General features: G+C 44.6%; 1 protein-coding gene and 1 pseudogene across 2 annotated transcripts in view; one reads left to right on the top strand and one right to left on the bottom strand.

Annotated features, from left to right (window-relative positions):
• The window catches only part of LOC145423009 (protein NLRC3-like), a 192825-nt gene that overhangs the window by 92456 nt on the left and 76003 nt on the right, over positions 1-24366 (bottom strand). The window lies entirely within an intron of this gene.
• On the top strand, positions 1714-7045 carry LOC113017326 (neuroligin-2-like; annotated as a pseudogene). The gene is made up of 4 exons (XR_013906906.1): positions 1714-1763; positions 3419-3676; positions 4214-4502; positions 4808-7045. The product of XR_013906906.1 is annotated as a neuroligin-2-like (transcript).

Here is a 24366-nt window from a genome sequence, read left to right on the forward strand (position 1 = left end):
ACACACACACACACACACACACACACACACACACACACACACACACACACACACACACACACACACACACAGCATGTTATGCCAGTTTCAGCTGAAACTATGTTTCAAACCATGTTCCGGGTTTTTAGTTCACCATTTATGAGGCTTCAAGAAGAAAATAAAAGACAGATCTGAATGTTTGAAAATGTTTTGGAAAGATTCTGTAAAGATGAGATGAAAAATACTCAAAGGATAAATTTAATTGGTTTATTATTTAGATAAGTTGAAAAAAGTTAAACAAGTAAATGAAGAAACAAGGCAGAGGAGAGAAAAGCCCAACAATCCCCTCTGAGCAAGCAGTTGGCGACAGTGGGGAGGAAAAACTGCCTTTAAACGGGCAGGAACCTCCGGCAGAACCAGGCTCAGGAGGGGACAGTCAACGGCCGGGACTGGTTGGGGGGGTTAACAGAGGTGGAGCAAGACGAGGCTACATCAGGTGAGGAAGCAGTAGCGTCTCTCCTCCGGAACAAGTGGAACCATTTTTTCTTTTTTTTCATGCACTTTTCCACGAGCGCTTTTTTCTCCAGGATGAGATTTCTCAGCTCATCGATGGTTTCTGCGTTTTGTTCTTCAAGTTTCTCACATCTTTGTTCCACCTCTTCCAATGTTGCTTGTTGTTCTTCAAGCTTGTCTTTGAGTTGTTTGGATGTTGCCTCCTGTATCAGCTTGTCCTTGTGCATGTCTGCATTTCTCTGTTGGACCTCTTTGTGCTTGTCTTCTAACTGCTCGTTTCTTTTCTGGATTTCTTGGAGCGTGAGCTGCAGGTCTTCATGTATTTTGTCTTCTTGTTGTTTTTGCGCCTGCATTTGAGTGTTTTCACACTTCAAGTTATTGAATTCCACCAAAATCCCCTTAACGAGCTCGGAGTTGTTTCTCGCTATCTGATCGATCCTTCTCTGCATCTGTGAGCAGCGTTTCTCCAGTTTGTCCTTTTCTTCTTCCACTTTAGTTGCTTTGTCCTCCAGCTGATTACAAAACTCTTGCAGTTTTAGATTTTTAGACTCAAAGTCCTGGACGATACGTTTTCCTTCTTTCAGTCTTTCCTGCTGTTGCTCTTTCTGTTGAAGAAGGTCTTTATTTTGGCGCAGTGTTTCATCCAGGCTTTCTTTCAGCATGCGGTATTTTTCCTGCATGCTCTTCAGTTCGTGCTGCATGTCTCGTTGCTTTTTGTCCTGCTCTTCCTTCTGTTGGAGGAATTCTTTCTTTTCTTCCACAGCTTCATGGAGCTGTCTTTGGAGGAGCCGATTTTTTCGGTCCATGTATTGGAGATCCCGTTGTATCTTATCAGTCATCGTTTTCTTGTCTTGGAGCTGGTTGGTCATTTCTTTTAGTTCTGCACTCTTTTGCCTGTTTTCTTTAATGAGGTGCACAATCTGCTCTCGGCTCTGAGCAAACTTGATTCCCCAGCCCTCATTAATAATTTTTATGTCCGGCTGGCGCTGTTGTCTTTCTTCCAGCTCTTTATTTTGGGCTTCCATTCGTCTACATTTGTCCTCCAGTTGAAGTTTCTCTTCTTCAATTTGTTGCATTTTTTTCTGGAGAAGGTAGTTTTCCTTCCTACTCTCCTCTAACGCCCTTTGGAAGGATGAGGAGCCATTTGGGGAAATTGGCCGGCCACGCCAGGAAGGAGAGGCGGCGTAATCTTTTTGAATTGGTTGTTTTTTCCTTGGAAACATGTTGGAGTTTCTATACGATGACTTTGAAGAGCTTGTGGTGAACGTTTTGTAGGCTGCAAACACAGATGCTGCTGAAACGAACTAAAACTTGCTGTTTCTCACCCCTACTTAAGGAAAAACATCAAAGGACTTAAGATTCTTAAGATCTATGACATCATCACTCCCTAAGCCAATGAGATTGTCACAAGACATTTTGGAATGGGGTGTTTTTTTTAAACTGTTTTCAAACTTAACTTAAAATTTCAGTGTTTCCTGGTTGTGGACTATTGGTTAGTCCAGCCGATTAAGAAATTAATTGTCACAAACATCCCTAATATTATATAACAGACGACAGAAAACAAGACAGTTTTTTTTCTACGCAATAGAGGTATAATAAAAGTTTTTTTTAATTATCCTACTTTTTATAAAAGAGAACATTTATTAAAGATTATGTATTTAATTAAAAAACTCTGTTCATCTAAAGCAGGGGTCAGCAACCTTTAAGACCCAAAGAGCCAAAGAGCCATAATTGGCCTATCCGGGGTTGAAAGGCTCGATAAATGCACGGCGTTTCGCCGGGTACACCGGCTTCCGCGAGTGTGACGCTTATTTTGAGCGATGAAAAAATAACAAAATATAATTTTATTTGTATATTGCAAAATCACAATAATCTTCCAATTTAGAACTACAAGTTAAAAAAAGAACTAACATAAATAAAATACACTTCAGCTAATTTATTTTCACAAACCACGCGGAGCCGCACTATAAGGACTAAAGAGCCGCAGGTTGCCGACCCCTGATCTAAAGGGTTTAACAAAAAGGGGGAGCTTCCTGCTGGAAATTGAAATGTCCCCATGTCCCCACTGGGCGATCGTGGCTCAAGAGTTAGGAGTTCGCCTTGTAATCGAGCCCCGGCTTGGACAGTCTTGGTCGTTGTGTCCTTGGGCAAGACACTTCACCCGGCAAGACACTTCACCCGTTGCCTACTGGTGGTGGTCAGAGGGCCTGGTGGCGCCCCAGGGTGGCTGTAGCTACATCACCAGTGTGTGAATGTGTGCGTGAATGGGTGGATGACTGAACGTGGGTGCTTAACTAGTTAAAAAAACAAAACAAACATCTGTCTCTTATTTTTTATGTCACACAGGAAAGAAGCTTCAATGTCTGATGAGAAGACATTAATTTGTTGGTGTTTGTGGTGTTTGGTGCAGTTTTCTTGTTCTCTGGCTTGTTGTTTATTTACAGTGGAGATGAAGATCTCTAACAAGTTGATTTGTTCACATTTGCGCATTTTTAAGAGGAATGTGTTTTTTGAGTTTGTACACTATATGCATGTAAGGCAACCGTTTCCTTTTTCTGTATTTTTGTGTGCTGCTCTTTTAACAAAAGGGGAACAAAAGACATTTAAATCGACCTCAGATGATTTGTTTAAATTTTTACAAGGTCTTACTGAGGTGATGCAAAGTGAAACATGCTTCTTTTTTGGTAGTGTGCTGGAAAAGCTTGAAAATTGACCTTGAATGTGCTTAAAAAGTGCTTGAATTTGACCCTAAAAATGTGTATGAACCCTGCATATATTGCAGTATTTACATTTTATAGTAGGAATTTCATGGCAACAGCTAATCTTTATTTTGTTTACTGGGAAATGAAATGCTGCCAATTCACAAAGCTGTGCTTCAGCTGCACTTCCTGTTGTAGACTTGTGATGCACACAGGCTCTGTTCCAGCACTCAGCATGTTCTTCCTTATTTGCTCCACCAGGGGGAGCTCCTAAACTATGACATCCTGATAGGAGTGAACCAGGGAGAGGGGCTGAAGTTTGTGGACGACAGTGAGGACAACGACGGCATCTCAGCTGCGGCGTTCGACTACACCATCTCCAACTTTGTTGACAACCTCTACGGCTACCCAGAGGGTGAGGACGCCACCTCTGTACACTGCCACTTTTTCAGTTATTCCATTTTACAGCCTCCTCTCACTTAACTGCATTTTGCAGCATCATCAGGTTTTGTCTCATTAGGAGCCGCGTTTGTTGATTTGTTCGTTTTTTTCTGTTTGCTGTATTCATTAAAATAAACGGATAATCGTCAAAATGACAAATGTGGACAATTATCAAAGCTTACATTACAATTCTGACAGCTTGAGTTCACATGAATTTTCAAAAGAATATAAAAAGCTGTGAAAGTGCTTTAAGCGTTTAAAACATGCGAGTAAAGAATGGAATCAGTAACATGTGAGCCCAGTGAAGTGCATCAAACAAGACAAGCGTGCTAAAGAGAGCCACTCATCCACATCACGGCGTGTCTGCGCCTTAACCTTTGAGGCTCTGTGGGCAGTAATGCTATCATCCCCCAGGTAGTCGGCTCCCAATCTCAGTGTCGGTGTTTCTGACAGATCGGCCTGCGAACCCCTCACAGCCGGACCACAGTCACAGTACAGACATGTTTGGATAATGCAGTCATGCTTCCTCTCTGCTGCCTGTCACTCCTTCTGTTATCTGAAAGACTTTTTTTCCTCTCTAGATTTCTCACTCACTTCCTGTTTACGGACCACCAGTGGGTGGCACCAGCTGTGGCCACTGCCAAACTCCATGCTGAGTTTCAGTCCCCAGTTTACTTGTACACGTTCTACCACCACTGCCACACCGAGACGCGGCCCGAGTGCCGACGCCGCGCACGGAGACGAGATACCTTACGTGTTCGGCGTACCGATGATCGGTGCCACGGACCTGCTCCCGTGCAACTTCTCCAAGAACGATGTGATGCTGAGCGCTGTGGTCATGACTTACTGGACTAACTTCGCAAAGACTGGGTAGGCCTCATGTCACAGTAGTGTAAACTGTACACGTTACTGTATGTTCTCTGACAGCCTTCTAGTCATCTTGAATACTTGAATCTAGGTTGCTAGTTTAATTCCCGTGTGGCTTTGAAGAATTGAACATACTGGTTCACCAAAAGCATCCAGATCCCAGAGCAGCCGGTTGGTCTTAGATAGTTTAAAGGTTGCACAGAGAATGGGCCTCCTGTCTGTATTCAGTGTATTGATGCCACATGTTACTTATAATGGAGACTGAATATAACTTTGAACTGAAACGTTTAACCTTTATGCTCCACCAGGGACCCCAACCTGCCCGTCCCTCAGGACACCAAGTTCATTCATACCAAGCCCAACCGCTTTGAGGAGGTCATCTGGACCAAGTTCAACTGGAAGGACAAGCAGTACCTTCACATCGGTTTGAAACCTCGTGTCAGAGACAACTACAGAGCTAACAAAGTGGCCTTTTGGCTGGAATTAGTCCCTCATCTTCACAGCCTGCACGACGTGCTCTTTCCCACCACTACGCGCTCCCCCGCAGGCCGTGACCCCGGCACCATGAGGCCCAGAAACAACGTTCCTCGAACCACTCGTCATCCTTACCCTACCTTCCCATCAGATCCTGAGCCCGAGGGCTCAGAGCGCCCGCCCCAGGACCTCTTTCCCGGAGACACCCGCGACTACTCCACCGAACTGAGCGTGACAGTTGCAGTTGGAGCGTCGCTCTTCTTCCTCAACATCCTGGCCTTCGCCGCCCTTTACTACAAGCGTGACAAGCGGCACGAGATGCGCCGGCACCGGCTGTCCCCTCAGCGGGGCGGCCCCGCCAACGACCTGGCTCACAGCCAGGAGGAGGAGATCATGTCCCTGCAGATGAAGGACTGGGAGCACGACGCTCACCACGACATGGAGCCCCTGCGACCCCACGACATCCTGCGGCCCGCCTGCCCTCCCGACTACACCCTGGCGCTGCGCCGCGCCCCCGACAACGTGCCGCTGATGAAGCCAAACACCATCACCGTGATCCCCAGCACCATCACCAGCATGCAGCCTCTTCACGCCTTCAACGGCCACAACAACACCCTGCCCCACCCCCACTCCACCACCAGGGTATAGTAGGGACAGGCCCGACACAGCGCCACCTAGGGACCAGGAACACTGGCTCTGCTTCCGCTCTGGAAGGGAGGCCTCTAGACGTGGGCCTTCGTTCTGTCCTCTTATTCTCTTCTTTCTCCAAAAGCAACTACACCTGCTGCGTCATGTGCTGTGAAACTTGGCAGCTCCCTCCACTGGTGGCATGTGGAGGTGCAACTGAAGTGTCCAGCAGCAGATGAGCAGTTTGGGGTGGGTGACTCAGATCTTTCAAAGATACTGTTTTCAAAGACGGTCTGCTGTTTCCAGGCTCAAGACCTCCAACATTTGTCAAAGGGACGAATGCTCTCTCGCTCCTCGCTGTTTTCTCTTTTTTACGTTGGCGTCATCTCTTTTTCCATCTCCTGTGTGTTATGTGCACATTATGCTTCTCTTTTCTACATCCGTGTTTTATTACTGCTCTCTTCCTCTCATTTGACACGCCTCCCTCCTGCTCTTCTCTAAAAATTCCCGATCTGCTGAGCAGTCTGGAGGGGGGAGGCGTACACTAAACATATAACTATGAAAACACTGATATCTTTCATTCTACCAGCATTTTTAGGTGCCAAGTAAGTACTGCTGTGTTTCATTTCTCATCGAGGGAGAAGAAAAACCAAAGAAAAATAGAGTTTCGCTATTTACCGTCAACTAACAGAGTTCTGTCATGTTCTCATGACAAAGTGCCAAACTGGCCTCAGTCGTGATTTTCTTTCTTCCATCTTCTCTCTTTTTGTTGTTTTGTTTGAAGCATTTGTTAAATTGTTGTTTTTTATTGTGTGGAAAGAATTTTTCTGAAAATATAGATATAGAGAAATGATATTATATATAGTTCTATATAAAATGTGTACAAAGGAGAAAGTATATAAAAGGGTTTTCTCAGTGGGGGATCTATGCATGAATTATTTTTAAAGACGCGGGGAAAAGGACACTGTACCTGTCGATGCACGTTTCCCAAAATCTAAACGAGTCATATCGCTCCATGTTTGCTACTTTTGGTTTTTGGTTTTCTCCCGCAGAGTAAGAGCATCGCAGGAGCATCGCAGGAGCATCGCAGGAGCATCGCAGGAGCATTGCAGGAGCTCCTGAAGTCAAACGACGCCTCCCAGCACTCATTTATTAAAACGGAGTCGATGCCAAAAGTCTTAAACGTTAGAATCAAAGCAACAGCTGTGAACTCAGTCATGGTGTCATGTGCAGCCTCCGTCTTACTGTCACTACTTTTTCATTTTAGGGTACGTGAGGTAAAGCGTCCGTCGATGTAGCTTGATTGTACAAAATTATTTTTCTACGTTATTAACAAAACAGAGCAGAGACTGATGCTGCTCCTGTCTGACCCCCTTATGTCTGCCACATGTGTATTCTGACTTCATATCATCACTGCTCCCTCCCTCCTCCTCTCTCCATCCTACACCGCCTTTGTTATTTAACACCGACCCCCCCCCAAACTGATAATCAGACAAATTCCCAAACAGCTGACTTCACTGTGTCGACACCGTTCCTGACTATTTCTGACCTCAGCTCAGCTCTGCTATTATCCTCACATTAAGGGTTCGTTCACCTGCCTGCAGATGATCTGTGAGCTCGTCGGTTGTAAATTAAACTCTAAGCACACTGAGGGTAACCGGGAGGCGTTCAGGGCCTGCAGTGCAGAGCTGCAACATGAAAAAAAGGGATGGGGGCTCAGATCTCCTGAACAGGGTGGAAACAACACGGTGGGTTTGTGCTGTTTGTGATTCCTGCTCCGTCACTCTGGTGGAGACCACTGCAGCTCAGCAGCGCTCCCTGCTGATCCTCTGATGAAGATGTCAACAGTATGTAAACTGAGCTGATGTGCTGCTGTTTGAGCCCACGTGGTAGCGTACGTCCAGTATGGGAGAACTTAGTCACCGGTGCTGTCTTTGCTTGTGCTCTAGCTTTAGCCTGTTTGATTGTTTGTTTTCTATTTTATTACTGCCTAAAAGGGGAGGTGGGGGAAACACATGCCTGACTTCTCCTGTCAGAGGTTTTGTAAGCTCAGTGGAAGGGAAACGTGCACAATGTAAATCATAAAACAACTGAGTGGGGCTGTGCTGCAGGTGGATCAGTGCTGTGGACAGTAGCTGTGGAAAAGAGACTGGACAAAGACTCTCAGCCTTAAATACAGGACAGAGGATGATCCGATCATCTTTCAGCTAACAGTGTCGAGCAGAAGGACGGCCGGCTGATGCGTCCGTACGAACCCTTTTGTACTCACTCCTGTGTATAAGGAGGTGGCGAGGGGTTGTGTAGTTAACCTCAGTGATAGGTTTGTAGCATAAACCTATTCGTTGGAACGTTAAGGACAATTTAATTACATAGGAAAGCAAGACACGAGTAGGCAAAGTTCTTCATGTTTCCCGTGCACGGGAGAGAACCGGACAAACGCCGTTCCTTCGCTTGACCCCAGTTGCTCTCGTCCGCTCCCCCGTAACACTGCTCTTTTATTGAGGTTACATGAATATACATATGACGTTCATTAACATATGACGTCTACATACAAACAAAGAGTACGTTGCCTGTGCGTGCGTGTGTGTGTGTGTGTGTGTGTGTGTGGTGGGGGGGGGGGGTCAGAGTGTGACCCCATAAAGACTTCCCTAAACCTGCTGGTCTGGAAGTCCAGCAGTTCATCTAAACAAAAGGCACTTAGCCTAAATCAGATATAGATACATTTATCCTAAATGAACAGAGGGAGTGACTTTAAGTCTGATTTCAGACTATGTCAGTATTAGTTAAGCCAAGAGTCGGGCAAAAGCTTTATGGCCCGGAAAGTTCTAATTCCCACAACATATTGTTGGATTAGTAAGCAAAACTTTTCTGTGATGAAGATTTTTGGGGTTGTTGTTTTAGTGATGGGTTCATTCTGTCAGTTAGGTTTGGCTTGTTTTCTTATTTCAATAGAGGGAGTTTTACTAAACATGGACATGTCGAGGAGCGGCTCATTATTTCTGTAACAGTGCACTTAGAGAAAACTGTCAGGTGTCGCCCCCTTTGGTGATGATGTTTTGTGCTCTGATGAGCTAATAATCAGCTCTCTTTTCCTCCTTCTTTGTTCTAAGCAGGCCTGCAAGATTGAATTAACAGCGCTGTAAAACATTGTTGTGAGAGCAAATATAAGGTGAGCTTTTCCAGATTACAATGGGCTGAGGAAAAGGTCGCCTGTGGGAACCTGCCAGTTCCTGTCTAAAAGGATTGCAGCGAGTCAATCCAGTCCAAGATCATAAAGAACTGTTTTTCTGAAAACAAAAGAAAGAACAAATAAATGAGCTCATATTGATGAGGGTGGAGACTCTGATGCTTTGCGCGTGAGGCTCCACTTGTCTGCTGTGCAGCCGTGACAAAGACTGGACCAGCGTTAGGATGAGTAGATGTTGACAAACAATTCACGACGCCGGTAAGAAAAAGGTGGATGCTTTGCTTTGCTTTTGGCAGGAGCACAAGAGAGAGAGAGGGAGACCGAAAGGTTCACATGAGAGTGGAGCTGCAGACTCCACCCTTGGGCGGCTAATTTTGGGTTGCTGATGTTTGCTTTAAGAAAATGTTGTTTTATTGACTGGGTTTAGATGATGGTGTCACATTATATTGTTGGGAAAATGCCAAATGCTGAAGGGGAGAAATTGTTTGATATTACTGATGTTACCATTAACCAAAGCAGGCCACTGTAGAAGTCAATGACATTTTATAGAAGGAAAACAGAACCAAAGCCAAATGTAGGAGTTATATAGGGGATTGGTGGACTTGTCACATTCCAAATCCAGTTATGGAATAACAAACACTGGTCCAAGGGAAAGGGCAGGTGATACGAGGTGGTGCTGGAGGGAAACGAGCAAAGTAAAGACAGCAAACCTATTTTGGTTCGATTTGATAAAGTCAAATTAAAAGAAGTACCATGACACTCAGAGGATCAACGTGAAACTAAAACATACGCACATTTTGTATGAAGCACATGACTGATAACTGTTGTGTTTTAAGTTTAGTTTCTTATAGCACAGAGTGGATCACAGTGAGGGAAGGACAGGGGGGGAACTGAGTTTAAATGTGAAGTTGATGCTAATATACAGGTTTTGTTTCTAGGTCGTTCTGGGGATGCAGGCTCTGGGTGGAGCCAGGAGCTGAAAAGATCGAACATGATAATTAAACTGATTTTATTATTTAAACACAGGTTTGCAGGCCCAGAGCAAATATACTCGAGAGGAGAATCGCTGAGGTTTCCTGAGAAATGATCTGATGAACCTTTTTCTTTGAATTTTCTAGTTGTGGTTTTGTTTGACACATGAAGATGTGTCAAAAGGGGGAGTTTTAGGTCTAATTTGAAACAATGGATTATATGATCGATGATGCAATTCTACACTGCAATCATCGAGTCCATCCTCACCTCCTCCATCACCGTGTGGTACGCTGGAGCCACTATCAGGGACAAACAGAGACTGCAGCATGTTGTGCGCTCTGCTGAGAAGGTGATTGGCTGCAGACTCCCATCTCTGCAGGACCTGTACGCCTCCAGGACATTGCGGCGTGCAGCTCGGATCTCAGCTGACCCTTCTCACCCTGGACACAGTCTGTTTGACCTGCTCCCCTCAGGCAGGAGGCTCCGGTCCATTCGCACCAGAACCTCTCGCCATAAGAACAGTTTCTTCCCCTCTGCTGTTGGACACATGAACAATAACCGTATGACTGTTCCCACCACTACCACGTGACCCTACGCTGTGTTCACTGCATCATTCCATGTTTGGCCCTGATCACCACCTGCACTCATGTATATATCTATCTACTTAGCACTTTTAATCCTTATTTTTATTTAAGTGTTATATGACAGTATGTTTGCACTGAAGCACCGCAGCAATTTCCTAATGTTGTAAACCTGCTCAACATTTGGCAATAAAACCGTTTTTGATTCTGATTACTGTCAGCATTTTAATCGCTAGTTTAAAGGCTGCAGCTGTTGCTCTAACATAAATGTAACAGGCCTCAGTGCTGGTTCTAATAGTCTGAGCTGCTTCCAGCTTTATTTGTGAAGAGCACAGCAGCTTACAAAACACGTAGCTAGCTCGTACAGCTGCGACGTTAAACTTTCATGAGCTAAGATGACCTTAAAATAACGGGGCTACGTGTGGTGATGCTAGCGTTAGCCACGTTAGCGCGTTAACTTCACAGGTGGTCAGACTGAGTAAACAGGCACTAAGTCAGAGGTTGGGCTCTCCGTTTCGCTGCAGGATCCCTTCATTCATGCAATTTATGCAGTTTATTAAAGTGCAATTGGAAAAAGGATTTTGAAATGCAGTTTTTAAAAGCATTTCAAAAATCAGTTTATTAAATGGGAATTCAAAAATGAATTTACAAATGCAGAATTTATTCTATAATTCATTACTTAAGCACAGAATTCTTTATTTCGATGCGCGTGGCTCTTGTGGTCCTCCATACAGGAGTGAGAACGTGTTGGCATTTGGGTCCTCCTTCCCCTCATCATAGTCTGCCACGCAGGCCGTGACAGAAAAGCCCACTAAAAGAACGCCCACCAGACCAAAGCAATGGTTTTGACTTGATCAGCATTAACCCCGCCCCCTGACTTTGATGGGTGAAGCTGACAAATAAAATGTATTTATGAACAGCGATGCAGGGCCAGGAGTAGCAACGTGAATTAAATAAATACATCATTAAATAATTCATTAAATGTGTCAGTAAAATAATCAAAATAGAAAACAAACCAATAATTGATTAAATATGTAATTAACTAATTTGAATTGTATATAAACAAATAATGAAACATTTTAAATGAAATTAATGGATAATTCATTATTAATATATATCTTTAATTGATTATGTAGATTTTTTAAATTAATTACTGAAATAGTTCATTCATTAGTGATGCATTTATTTAATGCAACCATAAAATTATTGCTAGTTTAAGTAAAATCAATTTAAGACATCAATATTAAAGGTTAACTTATGATAATGAATACATGCAACTATAACTGATGACATAAAAATGAGGATTTCTTAAGCTGAAGCCAAAGTGCTGACTCATTTGTCATGTTACTCTCAAATGTTTTCCCTAATAACAAGAACATAATTACACTTTAGCCACAAGAGGGCAGCAGCATTAATATAAGTCACATGTATATAAAGGTACAGTGATTATATTACAGTGATTTTGACAAAAACAAAACAGTTGATGGCAGTGTGTTTTTCCATGACAGAATAATTACGCACACCCCACTTTGCAGTTATTTATTTGTAAAAAATGTTTGGAATCATGTATGATTTCCGTTCCACTTTGTGTTGGTCTTTCACGTGGAATTCCAATAAAACTGATTCATGTTTGTGCTGTAATGTGACAAAATGTGGGAAAGTTCAAGGGGGCCAACACTCGGACCGGCGGCCGCCTCGGGTCTCTGCTCCTCCTGCCTCCCCTTTCCCTCATCCACCTGCTGCCTCTGTGGAAGCTCCGCCATAGCCACCACCAAACAACTGACTTATTTCTACACATCGACCAGCATCCGGCCAATCCACCACCTTCCATCGTTTATACCGTTACAAAAAAATAAAAAATCATAAAAAAACATCATTGGCCCAGAAAAACGAAAAATCATCATCGGTATGCCCGATGGCCAGTCCAGCTATGGTCGTGCCATCAGTTAACCCTTCGCTTGCCAGCTGTGACACGCGTGCCCAGGGTTGCCGACCCCTGCTCTAAAGCATCTGATTTGGATTCCTGCGATCAAATATATTTTCCTTTGTGTTTGTTTTCTTCCCATTTGTGGCTTTAATGTAGTGTTACATCCTGTTTGTTTGCTTCCATCTGTATACATGTCCAGATTCACTGTTATGTTTCTATTCTTACATTGCTGTGTGATCACTGTTCCCTCTGCTGACTGATGTGACCTTTTGTATCTCACACTGATACTTGTCATATTTGTATCTGCGCCTAAAAGATAAAAAGTTTTCCATGCTAAAACACAGCTCCACCTCCTGCAGTTCTCCCTCTGAACCACTAGATGTCTCTGTTATCTAAATGAAGACGTGCAGCACAGCAACCACAGCAGCGCTCAGATCACACGTGTCCTGTTATTATGTATAAAAGCATGAAACAGGTGAGACAGGTGGGATCAATATTAATGTTGTGGAAATATATGAAAAAGCAACAGAAGAGTGAAAACATTTCCTGTTTCTAGAAAGATCTTTCAGCTCACAGCTGCTCACAGACTGTATTTACAAGTGACAAACTGCAACTCTACAGTACATCTACAGTATATATCAAATATATTCTGTATTCAAATCTATTGAGTGATGTTTGAAAGTCTTTCCAGGTGAGTTTGATCCAGGAGGGTCTGAAGCCAGAGTCAGACAGAGACTGTGCAGAGACTGTAGAAGGACAGAGCAGCAGCAGAGCAGTCCAGATACACTGATGATCCTCTGTCAGATCCAGAGGGACACACAGGGATGATGCTGGACTCTACATTGTGTCTGACAGTGGAGCTGTTCTCAGAGCAGTTCACTCTGCAGCACTGACAGTCATCTGCACTTCTTCTCATTCCTCTGTCAGTCACTGCTGGATGAAGCTCTCCTCTCCACCTCCCAGTAACATGGCCCAGTCAGAGCGTCTCTACACACAAGCTGCTGCTGCTTCAACCTCTCTGGATCATCAGGACACAGCTCCTCCTCTCTCAGCACACACACCGTCCTGTTTACCATCATCGCCACCACCTGCAGAGAGAAGAAGGAAGAGCAGAGGAGATAAACGAGTGTTTCCAGAGACTCTTCATCAGCTGTCAGTCAGTGATGCAGCACATCCAGTATAAAGAGCAGCAGGGACTTCAGTGCTGGGACTGTACTAGGACTCATTGTTGCTTCACTTTTTCTAATCTTTGGATTTTTATTGAAGTTGATGAAAATGTTTTTCCCTCCTAGTTTGAGTTTGGACTTTCATTCATTAGAAGAACCTTGGTGTGTCCACTCTGAGCTCTGTAGGAACCCCAACAACAAGCCCAACAATCCAGATGGACGGTTCCAGCTGTTAACTGGAGGAATTCCATCCAAACATCTGCTCTCACTAAATTCTTCCTCACCTACAGACTGTGTTCTTCACTGCTTTAAACTTGGAAATGAATGCAGTCATTGGTCTGCGTGCTGCTTTGTTCAGAGAGCTGATTGGCTGTTGACAGTGTTTGATCAGAGCGTGTCAGCCGTTACTATGGTGACCATAAAGGTGAGAAACAGGAAGTGTTTGTGTCCAATCCTGAAGCCTGTCACCATTCTCCTCTCACAGCTTCACTGAGAAGCTGCAGCTTTACAGGAAACACTGGATCTTTGTTTCATACTGACTGTGTTTAGTACAATACTGCTGACAGCACCACCCACTCACTCCATCACTCTACTGACCACAGAGTCTCCAGTCTGTAGTCTGGACTCTGCTGAAGATCAGACAGCTGCTTCACATCTGGATACTTCAGGTTGTTAAGTTGTAGCTCCAGCTGTCTCAGATGGGAGGGGTTGGACTTCAGTGCTGCTGCCAGATAATCACAGCTGATCTCTGACAAACCACAGTCACTCAATCTGTATAAAGAATGAAAGATGTAAGTTTATTAGACAAAGTGTGAGCTTGAAATCATTCAGTGTTTCATCATCTGTTCAGAGCTGAAGAAGGTTCAGAATGTAGAAGTTTAGAAAATGGAAACTCCAAACAGCTGAAGCCAACAGGAAGCAGCTTCAAACAGGAAACTGTGCAGAGTTTCAGACTATATGTCCTGATGCAGCCAGTTGGATTTTGGAGATTTGAAACTCTGTTCTGTGACTAAGTCCTTGAATCATTTCTTCCAGTTGGTCCAACAAGACAGACTAAGTGTTGGACATGTGTTGTGGCTCCATTAGGGGAGCTTCTAAATGTGATGTGATGGCCCCTCTGGGTCTGTCAGGTCACAGGACTGAAGAGAGCTCAAACTGGGCACACAGTTGTTCCAGTCTGGACCAAAGACTCTATACTGGGACTGAGGGACTGCTGTGACTGCACCCACTGGGACTTTTTAAAGGCTCATGTTCTCACTGAGATCATCGATTTCTACTTACATTTCTTTCTGGGAAAAATGGGGATTACTTTGGAAACAGGAAGTATTTTCCCCAATAAGCAGCCCTGGATTAGTAAATCACTCCAACATGTTCTCAGGCAGAAGAAGCTGTCTTGTTATGAGGGAGAGAAGAAAAAGATTGAGGCACAGAAACTTGTTGAAAGAGAGATAAAGCAGCTAAAATCAGGTGTAAAAGTAAAGCAGAGGATGAGCTGAATAAAGGACACTCAAGGCTGGCTTGGAAAGGAATGAAGTCCATGGTGGGGATGCAGAACAAGGAGCAAAGATGAATGTGATGCTGAATCAGCAGGAGACTTGGACTCATTTGATTCCAGCTTTGATATCATTGATTTCAATGAAGAGCTTTGTGATTGTAGCAAAGGGCTGGTAGCTCTGAGAGTCCCACTGATGAGGTGTTTGTGTGGAAATCTCTTAGTGGGACCAAAGAGAGAAAAAGCCCTGGTCCTGATGCTGTGGGAGGGAAATGATTGAAGTGTGCTGTGAGGAACTGACTGGGAGGTCTTCACACATTTTCCAGTCCTCCTTGGAACAACAGGAAGTTCCCAGCATATGGAAACAAAGGTTAAGTGTCCTATGGCACTCAGTGATGATGGTGCTGTGGCCCCACCACCTCCACCTCTTTGTAAAGGAACTAACTGTCATCTGAAGCTTCAAATGGAACTAAGACTTCCTCCACTAGGTGGCAGTGTCTGATGAGAAAGTGTTAGTGGAGCTGGCCTGGAGTCAGAAACAGGAAGATGCAGGATTTGGGCTGAAATGGGGAAAAGTGGTTCGCACTAGTGCCTTAAAGCAAGAAGGTTGTAGGTTGAAGCTTGTTGGCCTTTCTGTGGAGGTTGGATGTTCTCCCACAGTCCAATGAAATGCTGCTTAGGTTCATTGGTGCTTCTAAATTGGCTGTAGGTGTGGATGTGAGAGAGTGCTTCTCTGTCTCTCTCTGTTGGCCCTGTGATGGACTGCTCACCTGTGCAGGTGGACCACGCCTCTTGCCCTATGACAGCTAGGGCACAGGCTGCAGCCCTGTGAGCCTAAGCTGAATAAACAGTTAGCAAAAATGATCCATAGATGGCCTGAAATCCCCCAGTTAGCAGTTTGGTAGATAGCTATGACATGCTAATCCCATCCAGCAGCTGTATTCTACCTGTAAGCTGATCCCTGCTGAGCCAAAGCACTTTTTCATATACAAATTACAACCTTTAATAGAAACCTATTGGTCAGCATCTTATTAGCCTGCTGTTAGCTTCATTCCACAGAAAACTGAGAGAAACTAACAGAGTTGATAAAGAATAAAGAGAAATGTGCTGATTTAAAGCCTTTGAAGTGCTTCAGATGATCTCTGTCCACTTCTGTCCACTCATTCATTCATGTAAGCTTTCTAATGCAGCTTTGATCTTCACAGTCTGCTTCATGAAACTCATTCTAACCCTGAATGTCAGAGTGTTCCTCCTTCTCTTTCCCATCATTCATGCTGGCAGTGGAGGAGATTTGGATGTTGGACTGTGTTTTGGATGATGTGTGTATGTTTGTGTTGGACTGCTGTCTGTAAAGCAAACGCACATTTTGCTTTGGATTTCAGTGTCAGACAGACTTTAAGGTGGAATGAAGAGTTGGAGAGTTTCACAGTGAATTATCCAGTGGAGGATTTTTCTTCTTCTTTGAAGGTTTGAAATGTGAACATTGTTCTGCTGCAGTCAATGGACTAAACCAGAGAAGAAGAAAACAGACTTTACCATGAAGATCCTCAGTGTGGATCAGTATAATATCAGCCTGATGTCTGCAGTTTAGTGTCAGCACAACTTTCACATCATATTCATCTCAGCACAACTAAAACATGCTGACTGACCTCAGAGTTTCAAGTCCACATCCTGGACTCTCCAGGAAACCACACAGATGCTTCACTCCTGAATCCTGCAGCTTGTTGTTGGAGCTCAGCTCCAGCTCTCTCAGATGGGAGGGGTTGGACTTCAGTGCTGCTGCCAGATAATCACAGCTGATCTCTGACAAACCACAGCCCCACAATCTGTATAAAGAATGAAAGATGTAAGTTTATTAGACAAAGTGTGAGCTTGAAATCATTCAGTGTTTCATCATCTGTTCAGAGCTGAAGAAGGTTCAGAATGTAGAAGTTTAGAAAATGGAAACTCCAAACAGCTGACAGAGTTCATACGCCTTTGTCAGGGTCAAATTCAAGCAAGACCATGTGAAAATTAAAACACATCATCCTAGGTGAACTTAAACACCTTTGTTCCCCTTTTGTTAAGACATAGAAAAGTACACCACACAAAAATACTGCAAAAGGAAACGGTCGCCTTATATACATAGTGTATAAACTCAAAATGCACATTTCACTTCAAATTAAGATTAAGGCTTTGAACAGATCACATAGTTCAGTTCAACATATAAGACTTTAAGAATGCACAAGCATCTACTTAAAATCTATTTAATTGATCATCCATGATATTATTTTGTACAATTCCAATGTATTTTGTTCATCTCCCTTAAATAAACAGGCAGTCTTAAAGTATGAAATATTCATATACAAACACATATAAATGTGTGTACTGTCTCAGTGGCTGATAGTACCCCACAGGCCTCAGTGTGAGCTTGAAGACATTTATAATGTTTAAGTAGTTTAATGTGCAGGTGCTGACGATAAACACATTTTGAATGAAAGCCGGGGAACTTTGGTAGCACAGAAACAAGTGGCTATTCTTTGTGACTATATGGATCACTCACAATACCATTATTTCACACAAAGGCACCAAATTAATACTCAAAAAAGCTGCAGCAATACACACAAATATAAACAGTACTTGGTGACAACTTTGCTTTTAGCCTTTAACCCTTCTTGACTACTTTTGATGTGGCCTCTATATTTTACCTTTAAAAACAGTTTATCTTGCCAATCTGTTATTTTCTCATTTTGACCAACTGTATCAGCACAATTTATCTAAATTCAGACAAAATTTAAAATACAAGTAGAAAGTGATATTTTGACTGTAAAAACCACACACATGTTTAACGAATCATCTTCATAACTTGAAATGCAAATAGAGATTGTACATTTTTAAAAATACGCACACGTTTTGCAAACAACAAAGTTATATGGTACTATTTACCAAAAAATGCAGCCAAGGCTCAGACGTTTTTCATATAATCATTTCAAACTATTTACAGAACAATCAGGTGTCAAACAATAGTTTGTGTCACTCTAACACATATGAGAACAGCACAGGGATAAACCTGCAGGTCTGACAGCAGGTGTGTCACTCAGCGTTTACACTGCAATCTGCCTTTGTTGGCTTTAAGGCAGCAACTGTGACGATCACTAGTAGAACTGACACACAAAACAAAACAACAGCTACACACTAAATACACAAGACAACAAACTAACTTGAGACCAAACACGGTAAACGTCACAAATCTCTCACGTATCAAAACTCTCTCTCTCTTTCGCTCACTCGCTCTCTCTTGCCGGTCACTCCTAAAACTTCCCCCTTTTGCTAAACAACCAAATGTCATGTTTCCATATCATTTTTGATTGGTCGACATGGTACATTTTCCCACCTATAGGGCTTTGGAGCGTGATGTCACGGGAGATGGGCTACGCCCCCTTCCGCCATGACAGTAGGCCAGCCAAAGGATACCATTTCAGCTCTGTGGGGCCGGGCGGCGCTGCTGCACTGGGCCCGGTCTGGATGGGCCTGGGCCCCCTTTCCCTGGCGGGTCGCGGAGTATGTGGGTGCCTACTGGGGTCAGCGGGGGAGCTGGCCCCAGGGAGGGGTCACTTGCCCCTCCCTTCCTTCCCTCCCCATCTCCAGCTGCCTCCCTCTTCCCGCTCCACCACAACCACCCACACATACAGGGCCTTGGAGTAGGGGTATGTCACCAGGGTGCAGAGGAGGCTACCCCCCCCTCTGTCCCCTTCTGGCTGCCTCTGCCTCAATTTTATCCCACAACTTAGACATTCACATTACTCACACTCTCATTACACATACATATAGGATCTTGGGGGTGGGCACGATACATGGAGTCCAAAGTACCATCAGAGTGTACACCTCACCCCTGGCATCGTTGCCCACCTCTCAATTTTAAATACACGTAGACATTGAGGGCTAGCAGGAGGGACCATGCGCTTACCTGCTGCTCTCTGGCAGGTAGCTCCATGCCCTCCTGGGTTTTAAATGCACCTTAGAACACACATGCATCAACATTACAATGAGTGGGTGGAGGGAGGTTCGGAGTCTTCTCTCACCCCCGTTCTCTGCGACCTGCTGGAGCAGGGGGGCTAGGACTAGGAGGAGGAGTTGGCCGTCCGACTGCGGTCTGGAGTGTGGAGCCTTCCTGCTGCTGCGGAGTCGGGGCGGTCTGCCTCCCCCCACTGCAGGGAAAAGGGAAACACCACCTGGGTCTGGGTGCAGTTCCCCCCTCCAGGGGCGGGGGCACCTAGACCCGGTTTGTAGAGTACGCTTGGGGAGTGTGATCGTGTGTACAACGTCTCTTTATGTCTGTCTCCACGTTGGTTGATTGTGGAGTAAGTGCATATGAGAGCATGAGGGTGGGAATGGATGTTTGTATCTGTGTGTGCCTGTATGTCTGTGTCTATATGTCAGGTTGGGTATCAGACGCCACCTCTCTGGGGACATCTCAGGCCCTCCAAGGTTTGGAGGCCTATCTCCCCCTACCACCACTTCCCCTGCCAGTGGCGGACCCCCTCAGACATCGGTGCGTTGGTGGTTCTTTGTGTCCGGGGATGGGCGTCCAGGTACTCACCGGCTCACTCCTTGGCGGCCGCTTATCGGGGCCTGGAGCCTGGGGCTCGCTCGGGCCACTTCGGAGGTGGGGTGCCCCCGGCCTCTCGGCCTGGGGCTCGGTCACTCAGGCGCAGCTGGCTGCCGGCGGAGCTCACGGGCGCGTCACTGCAACCCCCCCCTGGCTTCTGCTCCGCGGCTGGTGAGTGAGCCCTCATCTGGGACTCTCCTCAGCTCTTTCCGGGACAGTGGCGCAGCTGCCCCTCTGTTGGTCTTCCTTGGTCTCTTGTGTTCTGGGGGCCTCTGGATGTCTGGAGTTTTGATCTCCTCCACACCTGCTTCACGCCCTGGAGGACGGGGCTGTGGCCCCCCCACACCCTCTAGCAGATTATTACATGAAGGAACCTTTTAAAAAAACAAAAAACAAGCGCGTCCATGCTCACAGGTGTACACACGGGTGATCACACCCACAAACTACACCCTTTTTGGCCCCTACCTCAAAGCACACTGTGTTCTGTTGATCTTATGTGCTGCACAATAATGTTTAACATTTAGTATTTACTGTCATATTCCCATATATCATTGTGATGTTGTTTATTCTATTACTCTTGTTCTCTTCTGCTTGTTTTCTTTTTTCTTTCTCAGCAGGTGATCCAGGTGATCGATATATGCATTTTTTTTTCTCTGCCCGTTCTGTTGGTTTTTGTCTTTTGCCCTTCTCCCCCGTCCCTCTTCTCAGCTGTTTCTCTTTCCCTCTTTCTTTCTCCCCTTCTTTCCCCCAGTCAAGTCTGTCCCGTATTCAGTAAGTGAAAATAAAATAAACAATAAAAGGTGAATCAAATGGACCATTACGGCAAGGCTGGGATGGTCAGTTTGGTAAAGTAAATCCGTTGGGCATCTTTCTTTGCCTTTAGACAACAATTCTGATGGCAAAAGAGCCAAACGGGACAGGCCAAAAAAAAAAAAAAAAAAAAAAAGGATACCATTTCAGCTATGGATCGTACGTGTTGTGTTGTCGGTTGCAACGTTAGATCACACGATCGTGAAGGCAAGAAGCTGGATAACGGGCTCTCTTTTCATCGTTTTCCATCCTGGAGGCAACGTGAGGGATCCCATGTATCCGATATTACTAAACAAAGACGTCAGGCTTGGATTGCAGCGGTGAGACGAGGGGATATCGAGTTCTCTGCAATCCCCAGCTTTTTGTTGGTTTGCTCACGGCATTTTCTTTCCGGTGAGTTCTAAATTAATTCATATCACTCTTGAAAGGCTTTTAGTGTTATTTTCAACGTGCTGAGGTCATAGATAATGAGATAAAACATGCTAATGTGTGATGCTGCAGAACCACATCATGTCGACTGAGTAGCTTATGATTTGGCATTATTGCAGGCAAACCAGCATATGAAATGGATGTAACAAATCCAGACTGGGCACCAACACTGCACATGGGGCATGACGACATACCTGTATCAGACTCGGACCGGCACTCAAGGCGTACGCAACGGAAGCGAAAAAGAGCACCCATCGGAGGTAAACAACCCCCCCCCCTCTAAAAACATACTAAATTGCTATCACTGTACACTAATCCGCACATAACTTCCAGATGAATCACACACCTGTCATTGGAATATTGGTGTACATTTACCTTATGTCTAATTTTATCTTACAGGCTTTCGTTATGCAGCTGCAGAGTCTGAAGGTGTGCCCCGTGCAGAAGTGATTGATGAAGATCTGACAGAAGACCAACAGCAAAATCACAATGTCATGGAGGCAGTGGACAGCAGTTGTGTTGGACAAGTGGAGGTTGAGGTAGCAGCTGCAAATGTGGATATACTGAAGAAATGTAAACCTTTTAAAATGATGACAGATTACAAACTCTCAGCTGTGTCTGTAATCAAACCTCTGTAACTTTGCTTCACTTCAGCAGCATCAGCTCATGTTCACATGTTGATTCATGGTTTGCTTCAGTTTTTGATGGACTGCAGAATATTTTGAAGGTTATCTGCTATAAAAAGCCAGAACAGGAAAATCTGCTTCATGTGTTTCTGTTTGATCCTCAGTGACTTTGACACAAAGGCCTCTGCTGTGATGATCACACCTCTGATCAAGTCTCACAGTGTCAGCTTTGTTTTTATACATATGGATATGTGCTGATAAATGATCAGAGTTATAATATTTCCCACTGTCTGCTGTGTGCCGTGACCTTTGACCTGCTAAAGACAGTCAGCTGTGGATTATTCATTGTTGTGTCTGATACTTAGAACTGTGAGGAAGAACACTACACAGTTAATCAGGGTCCCCTCTCTCTGAATCAGGAAAGGTGGGCAGGCCGCGTGTGGGCCGCGGGCCATACGTTGAGTCTCACTGTTTGAAATGTGAACATTGTTCTGCTGCAGTCAATGGACTAAACCAGAGAAGAAGAAAACAGACTTTACCATGAAGATCCTCAGTGTGGATCAGTATAATATCAGCCTGATGTCTGCAGTTTAGTGTCAGCACAACTTTCACATCATATTCATCTCAGCACAACTAAAACATGCTGACTGACCCCAGAGTTTCAAGTCCACATCCTGGACTCTCCAGGAAACCACACAGATGCTTCACTCCTGAATCCTGCAGCTTGTAGTTGTCACTCAGGTCCAGCTCTCTCAGATGGGAGGGGTTGGACTTCAGTGCTGCTGCCAGATAATCACAGCTGATCTCTGACAAACCACAGCTCCACAATCTGTATAAAGAATGAAAGATGTAAGTTTATTAGACAAAGTGTGAGCTTGAAATCATTCAGTGTTTCATCATCTGTTCAGAGCTGAAGAAGGTTCAGAATGTAGAAGTTTAGAAAATGGAAACTCCAAACAGCTGAAGCCAACAGGAAGCAGCTTCAAACAAACACAACAAGAGAAAAAACTCTGAATGTTTCACATTAAAGTCGTACATTTCTCATAAAAACAGGACAAAGACTTGAAAAAGTCGTGTTTTTCCTTCCAGGAACCACAAGGCTTCACTTTTAAAGGTGAAGTGTGAAAGAAATGGACATATTTGAAGTCCAACACCTTTTTCCAGTCACATTATTAAAGCAGACAAACTACAAGCTCATTTTCATTCCAACAAGTCATCTTCTGACCTGGACTAACAACACTGGTCTCTATGTGCAGCTGGCTGTGAGACCAGTGCTCAGGGAGCGTCTACAAAGTGCAACACTGAAAGAACATCACACACTAGCTTTGTCCCAAAACGTCGGCTGCATCCTTCGGAGGACCCGGTATTCGCGGTCTACGTGGGCCGGGTCCTTCAAAGACCGAAAAGGCTGGAAGTGCGAGGCTGTGAAATGGGACGGTCTAGCCTTCAGATTTGCGTCACCGCTGTGTTGGTGGAGTTTAATAAACTCGGCCGTCTGCTCCTTGCTATCTAAAATATAACAGGACACTGGCGTAAATTCTCGACCGTCTCACACTTCTGTTTAATCAGTTTCCTGTTTAACGTTTATTCAGCTGAGTGAAAATCCCGGAGGAACTTTGATCTCAGCCAAACCGATTTACTCCGGAACAAATAAAACACAGAAAAAAGGCAAACAATTACATTTTTAAGTTATCCGAGTGACTTATATAACGTGTTTCACCTGAGTAGCGAAAGAGCGGGGTCTGAAAACGATGAAGCCGGGCGTCCGCTGCTCTCGCCGGCTGGAGTGACCATTGAACCCCCCGGCTTGCTAGCGAGCGGGTGGGGAACAGACGTCTCCGAAAACGTCGGCACACTTTTGCAAATATGCGATGTCTTGATAAACCAAGCAGATATTTGAAGTTTACACAGCTACTTTCTCGCCTGAAAATATGTTAAAAGTTTATTTTGTGACCCAGAAAGATTAATAAGAGTAATTTGAAAACTTAGTAGCTGCCGCCATTGTTGGCAGCTGAAATTTGGCTGGGCCGCGCTATGAATTCTGGGATATGGTGGGCCACGAAGGACACACCCGACGAATCCTTCAAATTCGGGGAAATGAAGGACGCATTTGTCGGGCACATTTGAAGGAGTCGACAAATACGGACAGCCTTCATCACCTGGCTGTGACGTAATCGGCCTTCAAATGCAGCCTCTGGAGGATGCAGCCGACGTTTTGGGACACAGCTACTAATTTGCTTCCATCATCCAACCTGAAGAGGAAACAGAGACGGCTCCCCTTCAAAGTAAAAGCTGCTCCTTTTGGACACAGTATCAAAGAAAGTCTACAGTATAACATAGAAAAGACAGAACAAAGTTTTGGTTGTTTTTAAATTGTGCAGAAATGAAACTACACTAAGCTCAATTATGTGACAGACATTTCATCCCATGTCAGTTTGGCCTCATCCTGGGCCGGATTATCCAGCACACACTCTGACCACAGGCCCAGGGGCCACGCACAGCTGGGCTCCATCCAAGAGACAGCAAACAAACCAACACAATTATAAAAAGCACCATGTGATTGTTGGGTCTAAACTCAGACCCCGCTGTATCCAGGACTTATTCCCATGAAAGAAAAACAAGGCAACAGTGTTCGATCGATTTCTTGCGCAATCGCAGATTCCATCTGTGTCCAGCACGACAATGACCCCAATGGTGGCCTCCTCTCGCTGCCTTTTATTGACAAACTTCAAACAATAGTTTACAAAACACCTCCCCCTGCAACCCCGTTTGGTTACATAGACAAGGACTGTATGTAAATGTATACACTGAGTGTGTGTGTGTGTGTTATGTGAGAGTGTGTGTGTGTGTGTGTGTGTGTGTGTGTGTGTGTGTGTGTGTGTGTGTGTGTGTGTGTGTGTGTGTGTGTGTGTGTCAGACCTCCTGCTGACCAAAGGGTCGTAAACCCAGGAAGTTTACATCAAAAGAAACAGATCTTTCAGATAGGAT

Source organism: Astatotilapia calliptera, chromosome 3, assembly GCF_964374335.1.
Source record: "Astatotilapia calliptera chromosome 3, fAstCal68.1, whole genome shotgun sequence".
Classification (NCBI taxonomy): Eukaryota; Metazoa; Chordata; class Actinopteri; order Cichliformes; family Cichlidae; genus Astatotilapia; species Astatotilapia calliptera.